Source organism: Maylandia zebra, linkage group LG1 (genome assembly GCF_041146795.1).
Source record: "Maylandia zebra isolate NMK-2024a linkage group LG1, Mzebra_GT3a, whole genome shotgun sequence".
Taxonomy (NCBI): Eukaryota; Metazoa; Chordata; class Actinopteri; order Cichliformes; family Cichlidae; genus Maylandia; species Maylandia zebra.
The window spans coordinates 38029131-38050517 of NC_135167.1; the positions used below are offsets into that span (position 1 = coordinate 38029131).

The 21387-nt window shown below is 37.3% G+C and overlaps 1 long non-coding RNA gene across 1 annotated transcript; it reads right to left on the reverse strand.

Annotated features, from left to right (window-relative positions):
• Nucleotides 1–18201: 18201 nt before the first annotated feature.
• LOC112434798 (uncharacterized) lies at nt 18202–19654 on the reverse strand. The gene is made up of 3 exons (XR_003024227.2): nt 19123–19654; nt 18903–19006; nt 18202–18798 (listed from the first exon to the last, which is right to left on the reverse strand). It is a non-coding gene; the product is annotated as an uncharacterized LOC112434798 (long non-coding RNA).
• Nucleotides 19655–21387: the final 1733 nt, after the last annotated feature.

Below are 21387 nucleotides of genomic sequence, written 5' to 3' on the forward strand. Positions count from 1 at the left end.
AGTTCTACCTCGCTCTTAATCGCACCGACCCGCAACAGCTTCCAGAGCACAATTTTTTCCTGCTTGTTCGCTCCCCGCTCTGGTCCCGAATGCGCTGCTTACCTCGTTTGAAAATTCCCCCCTTAGACCAACTCCGCCTCACTGCGCCCCGCTGCCAATCACATAACCCTTGCACCGCTCCCTTCGCACCCCGGTTAGCCAATCCGCTCCAGGTCTGATTTTACGATCTCCCGCTGATGTTAAGACTATCTTCGAACCCCCAGAAGACATCTGACTTCAGACGTATCAACAACTGGCTCCGCTCAGACTGCTTGCGAGCTCAACAGCCATGAAACCAGGGATCAACAACTACCTTCGCGTGCCCTATGTGCATATCACTCGGTAAGTGTTAATCTTCCTCTCTAACTACATTTTCGCATTTTCCTTTTTACCATTCTGTCAATCCTTTCATTTAAAAAAATAAATAAATATCACAATGGTTTGTAACAGGTACAATACACCATCCATCCATCCATTCGCCTCCACTTATCCTTTTTTCAGGCTCGCGCGGTGCGCTGGAGCCTATCCCACGTACAATACACTTTAAAATATATATAAGCTCCACTTTTAACTCCCGTAAAAGTTTATACATTACATGTCTACATCACCTATCATGGCCTCATCGGGTATCTCATATCATCTTGTTATTGTTATGTTATGCTCCTTTGATATTTTGCTAGTTTGCGTGTTTTAAAACTCTTTTTGTTTTTCTTTATATTTTTAGACCCAGATGTGTTAACCTGATCCCTGCGAAACACCAGCTCTGCGTGGATTTTGACCGCGAGTGACCGGATGTTGTTTCCGGCCTGAGGTTGCCTGAAATGCCGTGAGGCTCGTTTGAAAGATTGCGCCCGAGACCAACTCCGCCTCCAAGGCATGCCTACCTTTAGCTGCCACCAGTGAGATATCAGAGCCGGGCTCCACATATCCAATCAGGAGCACGAGCAAGACAGCTTTTGCAGACTCTCCAGAAATATACAAGTCCTTACCAACTGCTCTGCAACCCAGTGTTTCTGGTCCCCTCACTAACATCGCTTTTTGAGATATTTTTTATGAACCACCAAAAAAGCAATTTTACCCCACAGACTGGGTCTGAGGGCAGCAGCGGGGACAAATGATTGTAATGAAGCGACGGACATTTCATGGCTGGTCTTGCATAATCGTGAGTTATTATGTCATATGGTGATAAGTACATAGTTTTGCAAGAGGCATACAAGCACTGTGGAAAAAGTAATCATAAAACTGTTTTTGTGAACACCCTACGTTATGCTTTAAAAAATGTGATACATGTAATGTGATCATCAAAGAACATGATTTTTTTTTTTTAAAAACTTTTATTCTTATGCTTTTAAAGTATTTCAGATTATCTTAAAACACTTATTTGTATGTTATAATGTTTTTCTTACACCATGTGTAATTTTTATAGACACCTTATTCATTGTATCAATGTGTAATTATGTATCTTTGATAAATAAATAAAATATTTAATCTTGTATTTGTGTACTTTCTGGTGATTCAATAAAAAATTAGTCACATATCGCTCTGATAAACACAGATGGCTGAAAGAAATGTTTGATGGAACAAAGGAAACAAGTGTCTTGCTGCTAAACTTTTAAGTCACCATGGTTTAAATGAGAAAGTCTGTATGTAAAACATGAAAAACTCCATATCAGTGATATCTACAAAGGTGTACTCATTTCTTTGTAATGGTACTTTACTGTTCCAATGAAACAAAAAGAAGTACATTTTTCGGCCACCCTGACCTATTTTCAGGGGCAAGAATGTTGATGTTAGACTGTGTTTTAAATCAGGTTGTGATCTTAAACTAACTATCACAGCACTGATTTCAGTTGTAATGTCAATTAGAATCCCAATTTGGCTTTTCTCCAGTCAGTGTTATGGTGAAATTTAACTTGTTCTTTTGTGTAATTGCACATGGCCCAGCAAAGGACCCCTTAGTAAACTGTACAGCATAAGTTTTCAATTCACTTTTGTCAGAAAACTTCACAGTATGAGAAGTTACAGCACAGTTTCTCCAAACGTGTGGTTCTTTTTCAGCCAGTGTGCTTTTAGAGCATCTACATTAGCTCATGTAGTAAAAGTACAATCAGTAAGTGTACTTTAACATTTGAGATTCCGAGTCACTCTTGCTTAGATCATGTGAACTATATCATGAACCTTTTTTTGTATAATGCATCAAATGTGTTCAAATCAGTTTATTTTCAATTTATTTTAACTAATCTAGAGACAAGCAACTCCTTTTTAGCTTCTGTTATGTATTTACCTCTCACACCTTAATCTAGATGTTAGTGTTCTCAGAGTTAACATGTCTCATGTTGCCATGTTGTATTTCTAATACCCAGCCTCAGTGTTCGCCCTGTTGACCCTCAAATCCAAACACCAATGATCTAGATATTCACAAAATTCATAAGGAGATTCTTAAGGTCTTAAGTTTTGTTGTTTTTATGTTTTACAAAAAAAAAAAACTTCACATTTTTTATATTTTTAAACGAAAGTGACATGCAAGGATATTTTTCTTTAGTGATGTTGCTTCAGCAATCTCAAATACTAATTATTCTGGGAATTTTTATGGTCAAACTATGTGATTTTCCAAATGTGTGTGTGTGTGGAGTAAAATGACCTTCTTCTTATGATGTTGTCACCGTGAATCATTTAGGATTAACAACACAAATTGTATCGATAGCAGAAACAGTCTTATAACTTATAATTCTCACACGTTACCGCTAGTTTTACAAACGCAGTCTTCTTCAGCTCTGTTTATGTAGCTTTTATGAAACTGATTTTCCATAGTACAAGTAGAATTTAATTTTTCTTTGCTCTCCAGTATAAATGCAATAATTTGCAGGCTTTTTACTGAAACTCTCACAATGCAACACTCAATGCTCAGAGCTTCATATATCAACAGCTCTGAAAATATCTTCTTTTTTAAAGTAATGTAGGACAGGATCTCTCACTCTCTGTGTCTCAAAAAAACCCAACTAAACTGGCAATCACCACTAAACAAATGAAAGTAGTTTATGGCTTTTTTATCAGCTGCATTTCTTTCATTTATGTATTGATCCCATTGTTTATTGGTAATGCTTTTAGGTCACTGTTTTAGCATGTCTGCCTCACACTCCATTTAAACAGTTTAACAGATAGTGGGGTCTGGTAAGGAAGTTGGGGGGAAGCAGACAACTCCACAGGAAGAGTCTTTTTGTCTTTTCTCCACTGTAAAAGATAGCAAGGCAGTGTGAAACTTTCTTTGCGGGAAAGACAAAACTGAGAGCCATGCTAGGCTCAGTGAGAGACTCTGCTCACCCTCTGCCCCAGCGATGGCAGTCCCTCACCAAGCTTGATTTCTGTTCTTTGTCTTGATTAAAGAATGTTAGCTACCGCTCATCGCTTGTCTGCAGGCTTTATTAAATGGAAAACTTCCACAACAACCTCTAAACAGTGGTTTATGGCTTTTTGTCACCTGCAACACCATGTAACACTTGGATGTTAGATTCTTTTACCAGTCAGTGTTGTTAGCCCCAACCCCCAGGCTCCAGGTGTCTGAGCTCTAACCCTGGCTGCCAAATGTCCCCCTGAGGCCTTTGTGCCTTTTACCACCAGACTAAGTTTGTAGTCCTATCTACTAATATTATTTTATTTTTTTATTATAGCACAAGGTTCAGTTAGGTTACTACTTTGACTTCCTCAATTTGAGCACATTTCTGACCCGATACTTTATCAAGCTTTTACTCGAGTGTTTTTAACACTAGCAGCTGTACTTCTACTTAAGTGAAAATTGCCTGCAATTTTGCCACCTCAGTTGACACTTTTCTGGAGTTTGTACACTTTTTATATTGAAACGTTCAACGTTTTACGTGTTATCCTTGATCACAGTTCTAAACAAGTTAACTTTCTTCACTTCAAAGTAACCCAAAAAAAGAAACTATATGTCCAGTTCTCTTTACTCCAAACCTGGTTTAAGGCTATGCTGTTGTTGTGATATGGCCATACAAATAATATTAAGTTTAATTAATCTTAAAAAAAAAAAAGGCTGCTTCATGGCTACCTGTTCAGAGAATTTGCAGACTTTTATGGAAACTGTCACAATGTAACACTCTCACTGTCAAAACATGGTTGATCCATGTTTCTATGAACACTGATTAATATATCAACAGCTCTGAAAATCCTTTTTTTTTAAAGTAAAGCAGAACAGGATCTCTGTATCTCTAAAAATCCCAACAAAACTGGCAATCACCTCTAAACAAATGGAAGTAGTTTATGGATCTTTATCACCTGCAACACCATGTAACACCTAGATGTTAGACTCTTTTACCATCACATTTGCAAGGGTTTATGTGTTATCCTTGATCACAGTTCTAAATAAGTTAACTTTCTTGACATAAAAGTAGCCCAAAGAAGACAAATATATGTCCAGTTCTTTTTTACTCCAAACCTACTGATCGGAAAACATTATGTGATGCTGGAAGTTTTCATCCTATCCATCTGCAAAACAAGTTTACCTGTAAGTCAACACATTAGACGTAAGCAAATTTGTGAAATTCCTGAACAATGTGCTTTGTGGAGTAGCAGTAGTACTAGAACTAGTACTAGTAGTCCTAGTATTCTGCAGCAACCAGGCTTCAAGAGTGATCACTCTTGTGGCTTTAAAATGGTTAAAACATGTCACAGTCTTAACCGCAAATCAGAAATGTTGGTAAATTTAAAAAGGAATTTAAACGTCAGCTTTGACATAGACACAGACTTTATTAATGCCACACTCAGGAAATTCACATGTTACACATGATTTAGCTCACCTGCTAAATCCCCAGAGCAATAACCACATCAGCATCATTAGCCTGAGTGTTGATCCTCCAGGTGAGTGAGTGAGTGTGTGTGTGTGTGTGTGTGTGTGTGTGTGTGTGTGTGTGTGTGTGTGTGTGTGTGTGAGATCAGAGGTGAAGCTGCTTTCTGCAAAGTCTCATCAACAACATCTTTAGAAACAAACATCAACAACCAGGAAGAGTCTAAAAGCACTAAATATGAAACAGACCATTTACCATACCCAACACTGAGCTCCTGCACAGTCAGATGGAGTGAAACATAATGTCCCAGTGGTGTTCTGTTGGATTTAGCAGGTGAGCGTTGTTGCCAGTCAAAACCTTTTTGGAAACTCTTTACAAGAATCAATGTAATTATTTGTTTTACTTGAATCAAATGTATTGGTTTATATACCTGAAATAAAACTTTTTTTTTGGAAACCCGTTACATCAAATAAAACTTTCTTGGAAAAGCATTGCAAGAATCAATCGAGTTATTTGTTTTACCCCATTCAAATCTATTGGTTTCATTACATCAAATTAAATAATTTTGGAAACCCGTTACATCAAATAAAACTTTCTTGGAAAAACTTTACAAGAATCAATGTAATTATTTGTTTTACTTGAATCAAATGTAATGGTTTATATACCTGAAATAAAACTTTTTTGGAAACCCTGTACATGAAGTAAAAGGTTTTTGATCTTGTAAGTTCTGGCTTTAATATTTTCAGCTGATAAAGTGAACTTCATACAAACTCTGTGTTAGAAAAATCAAACTGTGTCTCGTGCGGGTGTATTGTGACTGCTCCATCACAATGTATAATTTGACTTGTGAGGTACACACAACAAGGCCAACAAGAAAAAGTGAATTAGAGATTCATTACAAAATACAAAAAATAAAAATAAATAGTGCACAAATTTAAAACAAGCAAAACACCTATGCAAGAGTAACTACTAATGATTTACAAATACTTGTCATATACAACCAATACATCCATCCATCCATCCATTCGCTTCCGCTTGTCCTTTTCAGGGTCGCGGGGGGCGCTGGAGCCTATCCCAGCTGTCATAGGGCGAGAGGCGGGGTACACCCTGGAAAGGTCGCCAGTCTGTCGCAGGGTCAACACACAGGGACAGACAACCATTCGCACTCACTTTCATTCGCACATTCACACCTAGTGACAATTTGGATTATCCAATTAACCTATCCCCACAAGCTGCATGTCTTTGGACGGTGGGAGGAAGCCGGAGTACCCGGAGAGAACCCACGCAAACACGGGGAGAACATGCAAACTCCACACAGAAAGACCCCGGCCTGATGTTGGAATTGAACTCAGGACCTTCTTGCTGTGCGGCAACAGTGCTAACCACCGTGCCACCGTACAACCAATACACTCAGAGAATTTTACCATATCAGTATAAAGCTCTCTGTAATTCCTGGACAGTTCGTGAAATAATTTAAAATTAAATCTGCACTTCAGTTAACTATTCTTTTTTAACAACAGGTTTATGTCTTAGATCTACGGATACAGCTAAAACACTCTGCTTGTATAATGCTGTATTCTCTCCCAGCTTATCCTTTTCTCACAACAGGGTGATTCCCAAAGTACGAGTCAATAAAACAATCACTCTAAAAACCAGAACAGAAAGATAAAGTTGCAAAATAAAAGATTAAGGATTGTGTTTTTATAGCATGTAGTAAACTATCCCCTTTTTCTAACACAGAGTTTGTATGAAGTTCACTTTATCAGCTGAAAATATTAAAGCCAGAACTTACAAGATCAAAAACCTTTTACTTCATGTACAGGGTTTCCAAAAAAGTTTTATTTCAGGTATATAAACCATTACATTTGATTCAAGTAAAACAAATAATTACATTGATTCTTGTAAAGTTTTTCCAAGAAAGTTTTATTTGATGTAACGGGTTTCCAAAATTATTTAATTTGATGTAATGAAACCAATAGATTTGAATGGGGTAAAACAAATAACTCGATTGATTCTTGCAATGCTTTTCCAAGAAAGTTTTATTTGATGTAACGGGTTTCCAAAAAAAAAGTTTTATTTCAGGTATATAAACCAATACATTTGATTCAAGTAAAACAAATAATTACATTGATTCTTGTAAAGAGTTTCCAAAAAGGTTTTGACTGGCAACAACGCTCACCTGCTAAATCCAACAGAACACCACTGGGACATTATGTTTCACTCCATCTGACTGTGCAGGAGCTCAGTGTTGGGTATGGTAAATGGTCTGTTTCATATTTAGTGCTTTTAGACTCTTCCTGGTTGTTGATGTTTGTTTCTAAAGATGTTGTTGATGAGACTTTGCAGAAAGCAGCTTCACCTCTGATCTCACACACACACACACACACACACACACACACACACACACACACACACACACACACACTCACTCACTCACCTGGAGGATCAACACTCAGGCTAATGATGCTGATGTGGTTATTGCTCTGGGGATTTAGCAGGTGAGCTAAATCATGTGTAACATGTGAATTTCCTGAGTGTGGCATTAATAAAGTCTGTGTCTATGTCAAAGCTGACGTTTAAATTCCTTTTTAAATTTACCAACATTTCTGATTTGCGGTTAAGACTGTGACATGTTTTAACCATTTTAAAGCCACAAGAGTGATCACTCTTGAAGCCTGGTTGCTGCAGAATACTAGGACTACTAGTACTAGTTCTAGTACTACTGCTACTCCACAAAGCACATTGTTCAGGAATTTCACAAATTTGCTTACGTCTAATGTGTTGACTTACAGGTAAACTTGTTTTGCAGATGGATAGGATGAAAACTTCCAGCATCACATAATGTTTTCCGATCAGTAGGTTTGGAGTAAAAAAGAACTGGACATATATTTGTCTTCTTTGGGCTACTTTTATGTCAAGAAAGTTAACTTATTTAGAACTGTGATCAAGGATAACACATAAACCCTTGCAAATGTGATGGTAAAAGAGTCTAACATCTAGGTGTTACATGGTGTTGCAGGTGATAAAGATCCATAAACTACTTCCATTTGTTTAGAGGTGATTGCCAGTTTTGTTGGGATTTTTAGAGATACAGAGATCCTGTTCTGCTTTACTTTAAAAAAAAAGGATTTTCAGAGCTGTTGATATATTAATCAGTGTTCATAGAAACATGGATCAACCATGTTTTGACAGTGAGAGTGTTACATTGTGACAGTTTCCATAAAAGTCTGCAAATTCTCTGAACAGGTAGCCATGAAGCAGCCTTTTTTTTTTTTAAGATTAATTAAACTTAATATTATTTGTATGGCCATATCACAACAACAGCATAGCCTTAAACCAGGTTTGGAGTAAAGAGAACTGGACATATAGTTTCTTTTTTTGGGTTACTTTGAAGTGAAGAAAGTTAACTTGTTTAGAACTGTGATCAAGGATAACACGTAAAACGTTGAACGTTTCAATATAAAAAGTGTACAAACTCCAGAAAAGTGTCAACTGAGGTGGCAAAATTGCAGGCAATTTTCACTTAAGTAGAAGTACAGCTGCTAGTGTTAAAAACACTCGAGTAAAAGCTTGATAAAGTATCGGGTCAGAAATGTGCTCAAATTGAGGAAGTCAAAGTAGTAACCTAACTGAACCTTGTGCTATAATAAAAAAATAAAATAATATTAGTAGATAGGACTACAAACTTAGTCTGGTGGTAAAAGGCACAAAGGCCTCAGGGGGACATTTGGCAGCCAGGGTTAGAGCTCAGACACCTGGAGCCTGGGGGTTGGGGCTAACAACACTGACTGGTAAAAGAATCTAACATCCAAGTGTTACATGGTGTTGCAGGTGACAAAAAGCCATAAACCACTGTTTAGAGGTTGTTGTGGAAGTTTTCCATTTAATAAAGCCTGCAGACAAGCGATGAGCGGTAGCTAACATTCTTTAATCAAGACAAAGAACAGAAATCAAGCTTGGTGAGGGACTGCCATCGCTGGGGCAGAGGGTGAGCAGAGTCTCTCACTGAGCCTAGCATGGCTCTCAGTTTTGTCTTTCCCGCAAAGAAAGTTTCACACTGCCTTGCTATCTTTTACAGTGGAGAAAAGACAAAAAGACTCTTCCTGTGGAGTTGTCTGCTTCCCCCCAACTTCCTTACCAGACCCCACTATCTGTTAAACTGTTTAAATGGAGTGTGAGGCAGACATGCTAAAACAGTGACCTAAAAGCATTACCAATAAACAATGGGATCAATACATAAATGAAAGAAATGCAGCTGATAAAAAAGCCATAAACTACTTTCATTTGTTTAGTGGTGATTGCCAGTTTAGTTGGGTTTTTTTGAGACACAGAGAGTGAGAGATCCTGTCCTACATTACTTTAAAAAAGAAGATATTTTCAGAGCTGTTGATATATGAAGCTCTGAGCATTGAGTGTTGCATTGTGAGAGTTTCAGTAAAAAGCCTGCAAATTATTGCATTTATACTGGAGAGCAAAGAAAAATTAAATTCTACTTGTACTATGGAAAATCAGTTTCATAAAAGCTACATAAACAGAGCTGAAGAAGACTGCGTTTGTAAAACTAGCGGTAACGTGTGAGAATTATAAGTTATAAGACTGTTTCTGCTATCGATACAATTTGTGTTGTTAATCCTAAATGATTCACGGTGACAACATCATAAGAACAAGGTCATTTTACTCCACACACACACACATTTGGAAAATCACATAGTTTGACCATAAAAATTCCCAGAATAATTAGTATTTGAGATTGCTGAAGCAACATCACTAAAGAAAAATATCCTTGCATGTCACTTTCGTTTAAAAATATAAAAAATGTGAAGTTTTTTTTTTTTGTAAAACATAAAAACAACAAAACTTAAGACCTTAAGAATCTCCTTATGAATTTTGTGAATATCTAGATCATTGGTGTTTGGATTTGAGGGTCAACAGGGCGAACACTGAGGCTGGGTATTAGAAATACAACATGGCAACATGAGACATGTTAACTCTGAGAACACTAACATCTAGATTAAGGTGTGAGAGGTAAATACATAACAGAAGCTAAAAAGGAGTTGCTTGTCTCTAGATTAGTTAAAATAAATTGAAAATAAACTGATTTGAACACGTTTGATGCATTATACAAAAAAAGGTTCATGATATAGTTCACATGATCTAAGCAAGAGTGACTCGGAATCTCAAATGTTAAAGTACACTTACTGATTGTACTTTTACTACATGAGCTAATGTAGATGCTCTAAAAGCACGCTGGCTGAAAAAGAACCACACGTTTGGAGAAACTGTGCTGTAACTTCTCATACTGTGAAGTTTTCTGACAAAAGTGAATTGAAAACTTATGCTGTACAGTTTACTAAGGGGTCCTTTGCTGGGCCATGTGCAATTACACAAAAGAACAAGTTAAATTTCACCATAACACTGACTGGAGAAAAGCCAAATTGGGATTCTAATTGACATTACAACTGAAATCAGTGCTGTGATAGTTAGTTTAAGATCACAACCTGATTTAAAACACAGTCTAACATCAACATTCTTGCCCCTGAAAATAGGTCAGGGTGGCCGAAAAATGTACTTCTTTTTGTTTCATTGGAACAGTAAAGTACCATTACAAAGAAATGAGTACACCTTTGTAGATATCACTGATATGGAGTTTTTCATGTTTTACATACAGACTTTCTCATTTAAACCATGGTGACTTAAAAGTTTAGCAGCAAGACACTTGTTTCCTTTGTTCCATCAAACATTTCTTTCAGCCATCTGTGTTTATCAGAGCGATATGTGACTAATTTTTTATTGAATCACCAGAAAGTACACAAATACAAGATTAAATATTTTATTTATTTATCAAAGATACATAATTACACATTGATACAATGAATAAGGTGTCTATAAAAATTACACATGGTGTAAGAAAAACATTATAACATACAAATAAGTGTTTTAAGATAATCTGAAATACTTTAAAAGCATAAGAATAAAAGTTTTTAAAAAAAAAAAATCATGTTCTTTGATGATCACATTACATGTATCACATTTTTTAAAGCATAACGTAGGGTGTTCACAAAAACAGTTTTATGATTACTTTTTCCACAGTGCTTGTATGCCTCTTGCAAAACTATGTACTTATCACCATATGACATAATAACTCACGATTATGCAAGACCAGCCATGAAATGTCCGTCGCTTCATTACAATCATTTGTCCCCGCTGCTGCCCTCAGACCCAGTCTGTGGGGTAAAATTGCTTTTTTGGTGGTTCATAAAAAATATCTCAAAAAGCGATGTTAGTGAGGGGACCAGAAACACTGGGTTGCAGAGCAGTTGGTAAGGACTTGTATATTTCTGGAGAGTCTGCAAAAGCTGTCTTGCTCGTGCTCCTGATTGGATATGTGGAGCCCGGCTCTGATATCTCACTGGTGGCAGCTAAAGGTAGGCATGCCTTGGAGGCGGAGTTGGTCTCGGGCGCAATCTTTCAAACGAGCCTCACGGCATTTCAGGCAACCTCAGGCCGGAAACAACATCCGGTCACTCGCGGTCAAAATCCACGCAGAGCTGGTGTTTCGCAGGGATCAGGTTAACACATCTGGGTCTAAAAATATAAAGAAAAACAAAAAGAGTTTTAAAACACGCAAACTAGCAAAATATCAAAGGAGCATAACATAACAATAACAAGATGATATGAGATACCCGATGAGGCCATGATAGGTGATGTAGACATGTAATGTATAAACTTTTACGGGAGTTAAAAGTGGAGCTTATATATATTTTAAAGTGTATTGTACGTGGGATAGGCTCCAGCGCACCGCGCGAGCCTGAGAAAAGGATAAGTGGAGGCGAATGGATGGATGGATGGTGTATTGTACCTGTTACAAACCATTGTGATATTTATTTATTTTTTTAAATGAAAGGATTGACAGAATGGTAAAAAGGAAAATGCGAAAATGTAGTTAGAGAGGAAGATTAACACTTACCGAGTGATATGCACATAGGGCACGCGAAGGTAGTTGTTGATCCCTGGTTTCATGGCTGTTGAGCTCGCAAGCAGTCTGAGCGGAGCCAGTTGTTGATACGTCTGAAGTCAGATGTCTTCTGGGGGTTCGAAGATAGTCTTAACATCAGCGGGAGATCGTAAAATCAGACCTGGAGCGGATTGGCTAACCGGGGTGCGAAGGGAGCGGTGCAAGGGTTATGTGATTGGCAGCGGGGCGCAGTGAGGCGGAGTTGGTCTAAGGGGGGAATTTTCAAACGAGGTAAGCAGCGCATTCGGGACCAGAGCGGGGAGCGAACAAGCAGGAAAAAATTGTGCTCTGGAAGCTGTTGCGGGTCGGTGCGATTAAGAGCGAGGTAGAACTTAGACTCTGCGTAGAATTTTAGAGGTAGCTAGCAAGAGGCAAGTTTTTGAAGAAAAAAGAGTAAGGAGCTTTCCCAATGTTTTTGGATTATAGCGCTTTTTTTTGAGGAATAGAGGGGTAGCTAACAAGTTATTCTAGGGGTTTTGGAGAAATCGCGGAGAAATTTTTAAAAGGAGTTTTGGCTTTGTTTGGCTGAGCATGAAGGGAGCCGCGGGGCGCTGAATTTGAGAAAAAAGACTAAGGATTTTTTCAGGATTTTCCCTGTTATCGAATATAAGGTTTTGGGAATAGAGGGGGTACCCTAACAAGTTATTGTAGGGTTTTGGAGAAATAGCGGAGGGTTTTTTAAGGAGTTTTCCCTGCTTATGTATCTAAGGATTAGGTTAAGGGGGCTGCGGGGATCGCGAGTTTTTTCTGAGTATGAGTTTTATTCTAAATCTACAAATGCATATAAATCTAAATAAAGTTTTCCCCCAAGGCATGCAGCATGTGTTTGTGGCCATACTGAACGTTACAAAAGCACAAGTTTAACTAAACAATTTTAATATGGTTTAATACATTTTTAAACACATGAGCACGGAGCCCGAGAGAGCACGGTCCGGAGACACGGGCGCGCCCCCGCGCGCCCAGACACACAGCCTCGGGCGCGCGCGGGCGCGCGCACACACACACACACTGACCCGCCACCAGATGGCGTTTTTTGAGCATAAAAAAATAAATAAATTTTTTAATTGCTTAAAGAAATAAAAGAATGCTATTTTGATATATAAGAAACTTTCTAAATAATCAATTATATTTTTATGAATATCATATTTTTATGAATATCATATTTTTATGAATATCATATTTTTATTATTTAATTACTTCCTACTTCCGGACTTCCGGAGCTCATGAATAATTTAATTAGGGGATAATTTAATTAGGGGTCATAAATCAATTAAGGGATTGCTTCCTACTTCCGGACTTCCGGAGCTCATGAATAATTAATGAGCTCCGGAAGTAACCTGTCACTTTTTTTGACGAAAGGGGTATAATATCACTCTCTCGCCTCACTTTTGCTGCTTAAAATGAACAGAAAAGTCAGGCCGAAACAAATCGTTCCCAAATGAAAAGTAAAAGTCATATTGACGAAATTCTTTCACCGTGAGTGACAGCAATGTCTAGTCTACTGAATTCTCAGTTTTCATGCCTGTGGAGTTTATTATATGGACGTGGTGACAGTGGAAAGACACCATGCTCTTCTGATTTTCAAACGAACCTTCTGAGCCATTTTAACATTAGAGTCTATGGAAGAGTTGGAGGGAGGAGGCTGTGCATTGGTGACATTTACGAAAGAACCATAACACCTAGGACAATAGTAAACACATTGGATGAAAGAGGACAGCGATGGCTACGTTTTGAGGGTAAAATCATACCTGTAGAGCAAACGCTGCGGACACAGCAGCAGTTTTAAAAAAGATTTTAAGATTAATTTTTTTGCTCCTCTCACTCTAGCAGTTGAGCTGCCTCACTCTAGCCCCAACATTCCGTCCCATACACACCCATTATAAACTCTGAAACGGGTGAAAAAACATCATGAAACTTAAACTGGAACTGAAGAAAAAGTATAATAGATATTGAAAAGATAAATACAAGTTGAATAGTTGAATGTCTTGTCTTCGTTTTAAAGTTTGAATGGTGGCTCTATGTCAATGTATGTGGAAGTAGATACAGTTTAAAGAGGAGGAATTTGAATGAGAATTTGAAGGGTCTCCCCATTGAAATACATTATAAATTTTTGTTGAATAAAGTTGAATAAAATTAAAAATATAAATGTTAAAAATGAGAAAAATAGAAGCAGTCATGTCCAAAAGAATAGGAATCTAACGGTGTTTGAATGGTTTTTCTAAGTTGAACGGTTTTGAAGGAGTTAGATGCCAAAAAACGTACGGAATATGGAATAATAGATAATAAGAAAGATTAGAAGAACAATACTGTGAATGCTTTTCAAGCATTCACACTAACTAGAAAGTGCATTTTCTGAAGAAACTGCAGTGTGAATGCTTGAATCTGAATGTATGCACTGAAATGAATTAATTACTGAATTTTGAGTTAAAAATATTGAATGAGATTAAAAAAAAACAAAAAAAAAAACGAATTTAACCTGAAAACAAAGGTGCTGAACTGCTAAAAGCTGAAGGTTACACAGAAGAAGGAGTTGGAAAAAAACTGAAAATGTTTTAAATGTAAATTAGAAAACCCTAAGAAATGAGAAAAGAACATTTAGAGTCAGAAAACATCTGAATGAATATTAAAAGGTCATATTCTTTGAATCACTGAATGACTCAAATGTTATCCCTCCACTTTGATCCACACAGTTTAAAAAGTTTAAATGCCTGAGCTTTGAAAGACACGGTGTTGGAAAGAGAACAACGATGGTGACGTTTTGAGGGTAAAATGATGGCTTTAACACTGTGGACACAGCAGCAGTTGAAAGAGAAGTGTTTAAGATGAATCTTGGCACAGTGGCAGGCAGAGCTCGTTAAGCAGGCAGGTGTGAGCCTGGTTGCTATAGTGACCGCACCCAATGGCTCCATACACACGACACAGACATGCACCTCACTTTTGCTGCTTAAAATGAACAGAAAAGTCAGGCCGAAACAAATCGTTCCCATATGAAAAGTACATGTCGTATTGACGAAATTCTTTCACCGTGAGCGACAGCAGCTTCTAGTCTACTGAATTCTCAGTTTTCATGCCTGTGGAGTTTATTATATGGACGTGGTGACAGTGTAAAGACACCATGCTCTTCTGATTTTCAAACGAACCTTCTGAGCCATTTTAACATTAGAGTCTATGGAAGAGTTGGAGGGAGGAGGCTGTGCATTGGTGACATTTATGAAAGAACCATAACACCTAGGACAATAGTAAACACATTGGATGAAAGAGGACAGCCATGGCTACGTTTTGAGGGTAAAATCATACCTGTAGAGCAAACGCTGCGGACACAGCAGCAGTTTTAAAAAAGATTTTAAGATTAATTTTTTTGCTCCTCTCACTCTAGCAGTTGAGCTGTCTCACTCTAGCCCCAACATTCCGTCCCATACACACCCATTATAAACTCTGAAACGGGTGAAAAAACATCATGAAACTTAAACTGGAACTGAAGAAAAAGTATAATAGATATTGAAAAGATAAATACAAGTTGAATAGTTGAATGTCTTGTCTTCGTTTTAAAGTTTGAATGGTGGCTCTATGTCAATGTATGTGGAAGTAGTAAGAGTTTAAAAATGAGTAAGTTGAATGAGGATTTGAAGGGTCTCCCCATTGGAATACATTATAAATTTTTGTTGAATAAAGTTGAATAAAATTAAAAATATAAATGTTAAAAATATGAAAAATAGAAGCAGTGTTGTCCAAAAGAATAGGAATCTAACGGTGTTTGAATGGTTTTTCTAAGTTGAACGGTTTTGAAGTTATAGGATTACAAAAAACGTACGGAATACAGAATAAAATATAATAATAATAACTAGAAAGTGCATTTTCTGAAGAAACTGCAGTGTGAATGCTTGAATCTGAATGTATGCACTGAAATGAAATAATTACTGAATTTAAGTCAAAAATTTTGAATGAGATTAAAAAAAAAAAACCGAATTTAACCTGAAAACAAAAGTGCTGAACTGCTAAAAGCTGAAGGTTACACAGAAGAAGAAGTTGGAAAAAAGCTGAAAATGTTTTAATTGTAAATTAGAAAACCCTAAGAAATGAGAAGAGAACATTTAGAGTCAGAAAACATCTGAATGAATATTAAAAGTTCATATTCTTTGAATCACTGAATGACTAAAATGTGATCCCTCTGCTTGGATCCACACAGTTTAAAAAATTTAAAAGTCTGAGCTTTGAAAGACACGGTGTTGGAAAGAGAACAACGATGGCGACGTTTTGAGGGTAAAATGATGGCTTTAACACTGTGGACACAGCAGCAGTTGAAAGAGAAGTGTTTAAGATGAATCTTGGCAGAGTGAGAGAGAGAGCTCGTTAAGCAGGCAGGTGTGAGCCTGGTTGCTATAGTGACCGCACCCAATGGCTCCATACACACGTACACAGACATGCGCCTCACTTTTGCTGCTTAAAATGAACAGAAAAGTCAGGCCGAAACAAATCAATCCCAAATGAAAAGTACATGTCGTATTGACAAAATTCTTTCACCGTGAGCGACAGCCATGTCTAGTCTACCAAATTCTCAGTTTTCATGCCTGTGGAGTTTATTATATGGACGTGGTGACAGTGGAAAGACACCATGCTCTTCTGATTTTCAAACGAACCTTCTGAGCCATTTTAACATTAGAGTCTATGGAAGAGTTGGAGGGAGGAGGCTGTGCATTGGTGACATTTATGAAAGAACCATAACACCTAGTACAATAGTAAACACGTTGGATGAAAGAGGACAGCCATGGCTACGTTTTGAGGGTAAAATCATACCTGTAGAGCAAACGCTGTGGACACAGCAGCAGTTTTAAAAAAGATTTTAAGATTAATTTTTTTGCTCCTCTCACTCTAGCAGTTGAGCTGTCTCACTCTAGCCCCAACATTCCGTCCCATACACACCCATTATAAACTCTGAAACGGGTGAAAAAACATCATGAAACTTAAACTGGAACTGAAGAAAAAGTATAATAGATATTGAAAAGATAAATACAAGTTGAATAGTTGAATGTCTTGTCTTCGTTTTAAAGTTTGAATGGTGGCTCTATGTCAATGTATGTGGAAGTAGTAAGAGTTTAAAAATGAGTAAATTGAATGATAATTTGAAGGGTCTCCCCATTGAAATACATGGGAAATTTTTGTTGAATAAAGTTGAATAAAATTAAAAATATAAATGTTAAAAATGAGAAAAATAGAAGCAGTCATGTCCAAAAGAATAGGAATCTAATGGTGTTTGAATGGTTTTTCTAAGTTGAACGGTTTTGAAGGAGTAGGCTTTCAAAAAACGTACGGAATACAGAATAAACTAGAAAGTGCATTTTCTGAAGAAACTGCAGTGTGAATGCTTGAATCTGAATGTATGCACTGAAATGAATTAATTGCTGAATGTTAAGTTAAAAATCTGAATGAGCTGGAAAATACAGAATTTTTAACCTGAAAATAAAAGTGCAGAACTTTTGAAAGCTGATGTTCACACAGAAGAAGTTGGAAAAAGCTAAGCATGTTTAAAATGTAAATAATAAAAAGATGAGTAATGACAAAAGAAAATTTAGAGTCAGAAAACCTCTGAATGAATATTAAAAGTTCATATTCTTCTAATTGAAATGAACTTAAAAGATGAACAAACATTCTGCAGAAAATACAAACTTTAATATACAGCATGATGTTTTTCAGACATATACACATGTGTATATCATGTTTAATAGTATTACATACATCAATTTGTTTTGTATGTCATAGAAAATAACATAAAAATCTTAAGTCATATTTTATAGCTTCTTTCTGAAAAGGACTGGTAGAATAAAGAAAAATAACTAAATTAAATAACTAAATAAAAAATAATGAGCAACATATGAAATACATGAAAATTCAACTTTTAAAACCACAATCCTGAACCTTTAAATTGTGTTGGTTTCTTAGAACATGGCTGAACAGCTGTTTCTATCGGTCTACTTAATCTGTCTACACATCTTTTTATTACTCATTCTTTTTTATGTTTTAATGTAAACAGAGTCCACACAGTGGTAAAAGAGAACTGTAGAGAGATTTGTGAGTAAACTCAAATGAAAGCCCAAGGTGGTGACACAGTTTAACACATGCAAATAATCAAATAAACACATTAGTCCTTTTTGTGAACATGGATAAATAAGTATCAATACAGCATTGTTCAGCCATGCCACTAAATGCTTTTTTACACATTGTTTTAACCTGGGCTCAGACACAAAGTCCCAAATTTAGTTAGTCCCTGACTTTGAGTTGTGGTTATGACTAATTATTATACACAAGTCTTTATCTATCTAAACTCTAAGGACACAAATATGAAAAACCTATACTTACCAGCTGATACCCCACACTACACACTAGGTGTGCCATGTGACCTGAAACTTTGGTACAAAATCATCATAATCATTCTGTTAACACTGTTTTTTAACACTGTTTGTGTTGCTGTTCAGCAGTTTAAAATGTTTTAGATTGGATTACATGGAATGAATTTGAATTTTCTTGGGGGTTTTTGTATGTGTTTCGTTCTCAGCAGATTTTTTCTTCCATACTGTTGAATTCCAGTTACCACATTTCTGGTCATATGACATCCCAAGTGCCCACTTAAAAAAATCCCCACAGTTAATTCAACATTAAAACAAAATAAAAAAAATGTTAAATAAATAAAGGTTTGCTCTGTGATGAAATATTAAATAAGCATACATTGTACAGAGCACTAACAATGAAAACAATCCTTTAGCCTGTTGATCAGAGAGAGGCAGTCATTATGTCCATTTAAAACCTGTAATCACAGAGCACAATGTTTCTGTGAAACTATGAAGTCCCATATGATCCTCATCACGTCCAGTGACTTCAGAGTGGATCCTCCCTGTCATCCGGCCAGTGTTTGATGTGTGGCAAGCAGCACAGAAGCAGGATAGCTGAGGACTTTAAAAGAAGAGCAGAAAACGGGAACATATGTAGTTGTAAATGTAAATATCAGTGATACTTGTCTTGTCAAAGGGAATAAAATAATGAAAATGTTAACTTACACACTCATTTAGAGAGGATCTTGACACTGCACAGAGGAGGCACAGTCAGTCTGACAATGATGGTGATCTCCAGGGATGTTTTCCTGCAGCAACATTCCTGCCAACTGGCCATATGATCCAGAGTAGTTGGTTTGTAATGAACAGAAAGGTGTATATGTTAGGTAGTGTGCACTCAGAGCTGGTCCTAAGAAACAAACACATCCTGTAATAAACTGAATACCTGTAGTAGTGCTGCTGCAAATATGAAGCCCTTCTATCATGAGTGGTTTCAAAGAAGGTGTTTTGGAGGCTCAGTCACAGAAACTGTGCAGTCTGTTCAGTCCTGAGTGTCTCAGCTCTGATGGGGATGGATCACAGAGGGAAACACCTGAGTACAGACATTACAATACACTCTAACACTCCTAAGGTCAAGTGAAAACACAATTTAAACACTTTACAAAGAATGAATACATGTTTTCATGGAAATTATGTCATTAACCCTTTTTGTTGTGAGTAAATCTCACCGACTGCTTGTGGGACAAGCTAGAAGGAGGACTTATCACAGAATGTCTCCTGTGCTCCAGATGTGAAGTCTCACGCTCTGATCGTACGGCGATGAAGATGGTGATGATGAAGCCTCTCTGATCTGTGGCATTACAGTTTCTAGCTGCTATGTGCTTCACACTGTTGGATCTTACATGTGAAGCTTGGAGAAGACACAGGAGGACTGTGTCTCTCTTAAAAAAGAAAAAGAAAAAAGGAAACCTAACACCCCCCCCCTCAGCTCCCACCGTAAACCCCCCCCCCCCCCCCCCCCCCCACTCAACTCCCCAACCTCACACCATCCAATGTCTATACAAATGTAGGGTGTCAGCTGGTAACAGAAAGCAAGTGTAACATATGCACTACATATGTAACACTGCTGAAACATTTCTGGCCAGAAATGTGCAGTTATCAACCCAGACCCACCCTGATGATTGCACTGGCCAGAAACATGATAAAAGCTCATAAAAATTTATGTTTCATAGTAAAATTGGTCCAAAAATATAATCGTATACTTTTGAAAAAGTTTAAAGTTTATAACAAACCAAAATAATAACATTTTTGTAAATAGTATTTCAAAATAGAGGCACACATAAAGTGGCTTAACTGTCATTATTGCTGTAATTAGGTTTGTTTGTTTGTTTGTTTGTTTGTTTGTTTGTTTGTTTGTTTGTTTGTTTGTTTGTTTGTTTGTTTGTTTGTTTGTTTGAAAAGCAACCTTTAGTCATTATTGTTCTCTCAGAAACAATGAAGAAGCTGTTGAACATTTATGTGTTGTGTAGGCAATCCTCTGGTCCACCCTCCCTCCCTCCCAGCCACAGTGAGACTGGGGCAGCCTGGCAGGATGTTGAAGCCTGGCTGCAGAGAGGATATGCCTACACTATTCATTTTAAACTGCTATATTTGATTTTTCTGACATTTATAGGTTACTGTTAGTGAATTTTAGATTTTCTGTGATAAATAAAATTGTCATCTTTTACTGATATCATTACTTAATTCATGTAATTGTATTTTATGTAAACAATTCAACCATTATACTGCAATGCAGAGCGTCAACTTTTAAATATCGCTCTACTTTCTTAAGTCATTCAAAAATATAGATATTACTTACTGTATTCAAAGATCTAGATCATGAATCATCACAGGACAATACACAGTATACTGGGTCATGGTAACTATGGTAGGTCTTCATGACTCCAGAATGGAGACATCGATCTGACTGAGAAATGAAAATTAGGTCAAGCAGTGTGTTCTTCTCTGTGGTAGGGGCAGTGATGACCTGTGCGTATCCCCTAGACTCAAACAGCTCCAGGATTGGTTTGTTCGCACTGGATAAAACATTCTCATTAAAATCACCACAAACTATGATGGGATGACAGTCCATGATCTCCAATGAGTCTAATAGGCTTACCAGGTTTTTCAGGAATGGCCTCAGAGTGTAGTCTGGAGGTCTGTATACAACTGCAATCAGAGCACTGACTGGTGCTTCAACCTTTAAAGCCAGAAATTCAAGGTCAGTTACATTATGGATGTACTGTTTTTCATGCACTTGAATGTCACTTTTCACATAAACAGCAACTCCACCACCACTTCTGTTTGCCATCTGGGGAAAGTTTGTGTAGGACAGGTGTCTGTTGCGTTTGAACAAATTGTAATTTTCCAAGTGGAGACTCTCTGCGACAAAAGAGCCCCGCAGGTGTGTTTCTGTTAGGCACAAAACATCTGCTAGACACAATTCATGGTGACTTTTGATGTCATTAATGTGAGCTGGCAGTCCCTCTGTATTATGATGAACAATGGTGAAAACCTCTGACCTGCTCAGTGTTTGCCTCACGTGTAGAAGAGGCATCATGTCATCAAGGTTGGCTTGTCTCATGTTCTCAAGCGCTGCAGTGATTTCTGGGTTGGTGAATATTTTTTTCTCCTCCATATCAAGAAGATACAGTCCACTGAGAGACGTCAC